Source organism: Calonectris borealis, unplaced genomic scaffold (genome assembly GCF_964195595.1).
Source record: "Calonectris borealis unplaced genomic scaffold, bCalBor7.hap1.2 HAP1_SCAFFOLD_248, whole genome shotgun sequence".
In the NCBI taxonomy this organism is placed as follows: domain Eukaryota; kingdom Metazoa; phylum Chordata; class Aves; order Procellariiformes; family Procellariidae; genus Calonectris; species Calonectris borealis.
In genome coordinates, this window is record NW_027441632.1 from 39,337 (window position 1) to 45,692 (window position 6,356).

Genomic DNA, 6,356 nt, shown 5'->3' on the forward strand with positions numbered 1-6,356 from the left:
TCACACCCAGCCAACGGCGAAAACCCAGGGAAGGATTCTGCCGTGCGGGGCCGGGCTGTGCACCCCGGGAGCTCCAGCCGGCCGGTTTCGCTCCCCTTTGCCGGGTACCGGGGAGACACCGCCGCCTCGTGCTGCCGCCTGCCCCCCGGGGGACCTCGCTTCAGCCCTCGGGAACGGGACCGGGAGAGACCCTCCACGCAAAGAGAGCGGATCCACGCGTGGCGTGGATTTAATCCCCGAGGGAAGAGGCCGGGCTCCCCGCTAGCAGAAGGACAACTCGCCTCCCTGCCGCTCGGAGCGCCTTGCCGGGGACAGCCCTGCCTGCGCCTGGCTGCTCTTCAGCCGTGCCGGGAGTGCAGTCTGGCCAACGGATGCTCCGGCAAACAGACACTGCAGCGAATCGCAGCTCCCGCTCGTTACAGCTGCTGGTAATTTTGCCCCTGGCTAAGGCATGCCCCAGACAGCGGACACCCCGTCTCGTTCCAGCTCCTGCTTGCGACGGTTCTGGCTAATTGAAGCTCCAGCTCTGCACCGTTGATTTCAGCTCCTTCTCCTTACAAGCTCCAGCTATTTGCAACAGCCTGGGCTTTTGACAAGGTCGTAAACCAATCGCCGTCAAAACTCGACTATTAGGATTAAATATCATAGTTGGACATTGTATAAACATTAATTAGTTTGTACGACTAATTAGTTAATAACTATTCGAAGCAGTCAACAAGCAAGAGCTGGACTCGAAGAGGGCGTGCGGGGTCTGAAAAGCAGAGACCACCTCTTCCCCCCAGAGACCACCGCAGACGTTGAGTTGGGCCTGGTGCGTGCCGGCCTCCCGCACTTCGGGGTCCAGCAGGACCAGAGCCCCTCCCCCCGGGGAGGGTCCACGCACCCTGCCCACCCCCTGCTTTCCCCCGCAGCCCCCAATGCCCTCCCAGCCCCCCGCACAAACGGCCAAACCGGCTTCTGCTTTGGGCCCCCAAACCAGCTCACTTGGCACCCATTTCTGAGCCCAAAAACCCAGCTGCTGCGCCTGTTCTCAAGGCCCAAAGATGCCCCCGGGGAGGGCAAGCGCTTGTGTGATGCTTCGGGCAGAAACAGGACTGAAAGGTCCGATCCCGGTGCCGGGGGAGCAGAGGCGAGCTGGCTGGGACCAGCTTTTGCTCCTAGAACGACCCCAAGTCCCTGCTCCGAGGGCTTCCCCTTGGGGCCCTGGGGTGGACCTGTCCCTCCCCTTCAAATGCTCCAGCAGTTTCGGGGGCAGAAGGCCGTTTCTAAGCCCTCTCTCCAGCAGCTCCTCCCCCTCGACTCGGCCCGTGAAGCCCCCAGGCTCGAGCACCTCGCTGGGGCGGGCGGCCTCCATTGCCTACAGGCTGCCCGTCTGCCTGCAGGGAGGGCTGGGGGGTGCCCGGCCCCACGGGGCGACAGCGGGGACTCGCAGGGAGGGTCTGTTTGCACACAGCGCCCACCCCGCCCCCCCGCCCCGGCCCCACTGCGCGGCCCCCCTAGGGCACACAGCCCCGCCCCCCAGCCCCACTCCCCAGATGCTCACAGCCCCTCCTCCGCCTGGAGCCCCCCCAGCCCCCGTCCCCGGAGCCTGCAGGACCGCCCCCCCCCCCCGCCACAGCCCCACTCCTCGGCTCCCCGGGCCCGCGGCCCCTCACACTCACGCTGCGCCGCCGCCTCGGTGCAGAGCCCGCCGCGCGCCCCGTTGAAATACCCTCCGCAGCCAATCAGCGCGCGGCTCCACCGGACCGCCCGCGCGGGGCACGCCGGGAGTTGTAGTCCCCGCCCCGGGACCGCGCATGCGCACGGCGCCTCGTGCAGCCCGGCTGGCTGTACATCGACACCCGTACAATGGAGGTGATCATGCACCGACCCTGGTGCAACCCTTGTGCCCCCCCATGCTCGCAGCCCCTCCCCGGTGTTTGCAAGCGCCTCCCAGCCCCAGGACCCCCGGTGCTCACAGCACCCGACCACACCATTTTCCAGCCCCGTGGGAGCCCCAAGCCCCACTCTCAAGCCCCGCCAGGACCCACAGCCCCACTCCCCAGCTCCTTGGGGGACTGCAGCCCCCGCCCCCAGCCCCACTCCCCAGCCCCCCTAGGACGCACAGCCCCCCCTCCCCGGCCCCCTCCGGGACGCACAGCCCCCCCCAGCCCCCCTCCCCGGCCCCCCCGGGACGCACAGCCCCCCCCAGCCCCCCTCCGGGACGCACAGCCCCCCCCAGCCCCCCTCCCCGGCCCCCTCCGGGACGCACAGCCCCCCCCCAGCCCCCCTCCGGGACGCACAGCCCCCCCCGGCCCCACTCCCCGGCCCCCTCCGGGACGCACAGCCCCCCCCCGGCCCCCCTCCCCGGCCCCCTCCGGGACGCACAGCCCCCCCCGGTCCCCCTCCCCGGCCCCCTCCGGGACGCACAGCCCCCCCCGGCCCCCCCCCCCGGCCCCCTCCGGGACGCACAGCCCCCCCCCCCGGCCCCCTCCGGGACGCACAGCCCCCCCCCGGCCCCCTCCGGGACGCACAGCCCCGCCCCCGGCCCCCCTCCCCGGCCCCCTCCGGGACGCACAGCCCCCCCCCCGCCCCCCTCCCCGGCCCCCTCCGGGACGCACAGCCCCCAGCCGCCCCCCTCCCCGGTCCCCCCGAGACGCACAGCCCCCCTCCTCAGTCCCCCGGGGGGTCCCCAGCCTCCCGCCAGCCCGCCGTGCCCGCGGCACCTCAGACTGCCGCCGCCGCCGCCGCCGCCGCCGCCGCCGCCGCCGCCGCCGCCGCCGCCGCCGCCGCCGCCGCCGCCGCCGCCGCCGCCGCCGCCGCCGCCGCCGCCGCCGCCGCCGCCGCCGCCGCCGCCTGGGTGCAGAGCCCGCCGCGCGCCCCGTTGAAATATCCTCCGCAGCCAATCAGCGCGCGGCTCCTCCGCGCCGCCCGCGGGGGGCACGCCGGGAGGTGTAGTCCCCGCCCCGGAAGTGCGCATGCGCACGGCGCCTTGTGCACTGCGGGTGCCTGCGCAGGGACCCCCCCTGCAACGGTGGGGATTGTGCAGGGACCTTTGCGCAGCGGGGGGTCGGTGTGTGGAGACGCCCATGCAATGGGGGGGGCAGTGCAGGAAGACCCTTATGCAATTGGTTGGTGTGCAGGGGACCCTCGTGCAATGGCGGGCAGGTGCACGGGGACCCTTGTGCGATGGTGGGGATTGTGCAGGACCCTCGTGTGACAGTGGTGGTTATTTTTCTCGGCAGTACCCTTGGGTTCGGGAGCAAAACAGCCGGTGCCTGAAACCACTGGGGTGTTTTGACCGCTGCTGAGCAGCCTCGAGGCCGCCTCCGGTTCCCACATGGCTCCCATGGTGCGCGTGGACCCTCCTGCAACGGGTGCAGGTGTGCAAGGAGGGTGATCCGGGGTAGGGGTCCCTCTCTGGAGGCACCCAGCTCGAGCTGGCACCTAAGAACTAATCAAGGAGTAATGAGGAACCTTCTCTTGCACCTGACGTTAACCAGCGGGATCCCAGGGTCAGACCCTGTTACGGTGATTGGACCCTGGGGAGGTGGCAGAGGGTGCCCTAGACAGGTTGGGGGGGTTCCCTGGGGAGGACGGGAGCCCCCACCCCCCTGATTGTGGGCACTCCCCCCAAGGAGCAGAGCATGGTGCAAGACTTTAGGGAGGATGAGGGCTAGCAGGACCCCGAGATGGCAGTGCCGGCTCTTCCCAGTGTCTCCCCAGTGCCGGAGGGGGGGGGTGTGTGTGTGTCTCATGACCATGGGGATGGGGGGGGGGGCGGCCTCAGGATGGGGCAGGGGGGGAATCCTGGGGTCCGGGAGGGACCCTGGGAGTGGGGTAGGTAGGGGGACATTGGGGGACAGAGGTGTTTCTCGGGAGATTGAGGACACCATGTGGGGAGTTGAGACTGGGAGGGATGACCCTGGGGAGGTGGGGGGCACCGCGGGGAGAAGGGATCCCACCCCCGACACCTGCAGCCACCCCCAGGGGCAGCTGGGACCCCGACCCACTGGGGGACCAGGATGGGAACGATGGGGACTCACTCATGGATACTGCACAGGTAATAACATAGTTCATGCTGCACCCTGTTGTAGGGTCTCTGGGGTGCCCTGGGCCCTGGGCGCCGAGTCCCCATGACAGCCGGCCCTTCCCGGGGGTCCCCAGGCTGCCGGGCTCCTCTGGCCCCAGCCGGCGGGAGCTGTGTCCTCCCAGCCGCTGGCCACGCAATGGCAGCACCGACCCACGGCCACGCGGAGACAGGGCTGGGGACAGGGCCGAGGTTGCCTGCGCTCCACCTGGGTCTGCAGGGCTCGGGCAGGGGGGACCCGGCATCCTGCAGCTCCGCTCCCACCCTGGGGACCCCAGACACCCCCGGGGGTGCGTCGCTGTCCCTGTCGCTGGTGGCAACCGGCATGGGGGGAAGGTGACAGTGAGGGTCCCCGCCAGTGGCCCGGAGTTCGTCACCGCTGGGGGGACAGGGGACAAGCAGGGCCAGCACCGAGGAGCGACGGCAGCACAGCCTACTCTCTGGGGGTCCCCACCCCCTGTCCCCAGGGGTCCCCTCCGTCCCCGTGTTTTATTGGGGGAACACAGAGCCCAACGACCAGCCGCAGGGACAGGGGACGGGGAGCTGCCCCAGGGATGGGGACAGCACCGGGACACGCCGATACTCTTGGGGGTGCTGGCATGCGGGGGGGGGGCACCCTAACCATTGCCGCCCGGGATGACGAATGCACCGGGATGAGGGAGGCACCGGGATGGGGACGGCGCATGGAGGGGCCAGAGCCGGCGCGCGAACGCCGGGCTGCAGGACCACGCTTCGGCTTCGGGGCGGCAGCAGCGAAGGCGGCGGCGGCGGCGGCGCTGCTGCGCACCTGAGCGGTGCCGGCGCTGCAGTACCGCGATTCGGCCACGGGGCGGCAGCAGCGAGCAGCCGCCGGGCGGCGCGTGCCCGGGGGCGGCACCGGCGCTGCAGGTCCGCGCTTTGCAGGCCCAGCGCCCGCCGGCACCGCGCACGTGGGGCGGCAGCGGCGTTTCCTTACCGGAACGAACCAACGAAGGCGGCGGCATCACCCCGCAGGCACCACAGTACGGCATTGCCGTTACCGGCGGACGGCAGCGCGGAGAAAGGGGGCGCCACCGCGCATGCGCGGCTCAAGAGCTGCAGTACCCAGTTTTGGTCGCTCGGTGGCAGCAGCGAGCAAAGGAGAGCGCGCCACTGCGCATGCGCGGCTGAAGCACTGCAGTACCGAATTCTGGTCGCTCGGTGGCAGCAGCGAGCAAAGAAAGGCGCGCCACTGCGCATGCGCGGCTCAAGAGCTGCAGTACCGAATTCTGGTCGCTCGGTGGCAGCAGCGAGCAAAGGAGAGCGCGCCACCGCGCATGCGCCGCTCAAGAGCCGCAGTACCCAGCTTTGGTCGCTCGGTGGCAGCAGCGAGCAAAGGAGAGCGCGCCACTGCGCATGCGCAGCTGAAGAGCTGCAGTACCGGATTCTGGTCGCTCGGTGGCAGCAGCGAGCAAAGGAGAGCGCGCTACTGCGCATGCGCGGCTCAAGAGCTGCAGTACCCGGTTTTGGTCGCTCGGTGGCAGCGGCGAGCAAAGAAAGGCGCGACACTGCGCATGCGCGGCTCAAGAGCTGCAGTACCCAGCTTTGGTCGCTCGGTGGCAGCAGCGAGCAAAGGAAAGCGCGCCACCGCGCATGCGCGGCTCAAGAGCTGCAGTACCCAATTCCGCCCGCAGGGTGCCACCGTCGCCTCACCGGCCCTTTCCCCTTCTCTCCGCCCAGTTCGTACCATCGAAAGACGGTAACTGCTTACTGGCGGTACTGGGCTTAGATTTCCCTGCCCTTTTCCCACTCGCGGCCCGGGCACTAATCTTCATCGCCTCTGTACCAAAAAGCACCCGGTGGCTCCAGCATTTCAGTCCTTTCCCTTTGGCCGCTTTACAAGTCCCGTGGTGGTTTCTGCCCGTGCCCCCCAGCCCATTACCCGGGGAGGAGAAGCAGCACGGGGAACCTGTGGAACAGGTTTCTTTCTAACCCGGGGGAAGCCCCAGGGATCGCTGTCTCGGTCTGCAGGTGGCATCGGGGTTGTGGGAGTGACAGCGGCGACTCAACAGATGCTGGAGAGAGACTTAAAAAAAATAAGGCCACACGGGTGACACCCTGAGAGCAGGGGAGGGGCAGCTATGTCCATCAGGAAACCGCGCTTCTGAGCAGACCCGGTGCCAGCGGCTGACCTGCAAACCGGTGCCAGTGGCTGACCTGCAAACAACGAGCGATACGCTGGTGGTCCTGGGGCTGTGTTGCGGTGTTTGCAGCTTTCCTCGCCTCTGTGCTATCAGCACTCTGCTCTCCTCACCCTGCACACGCGCAG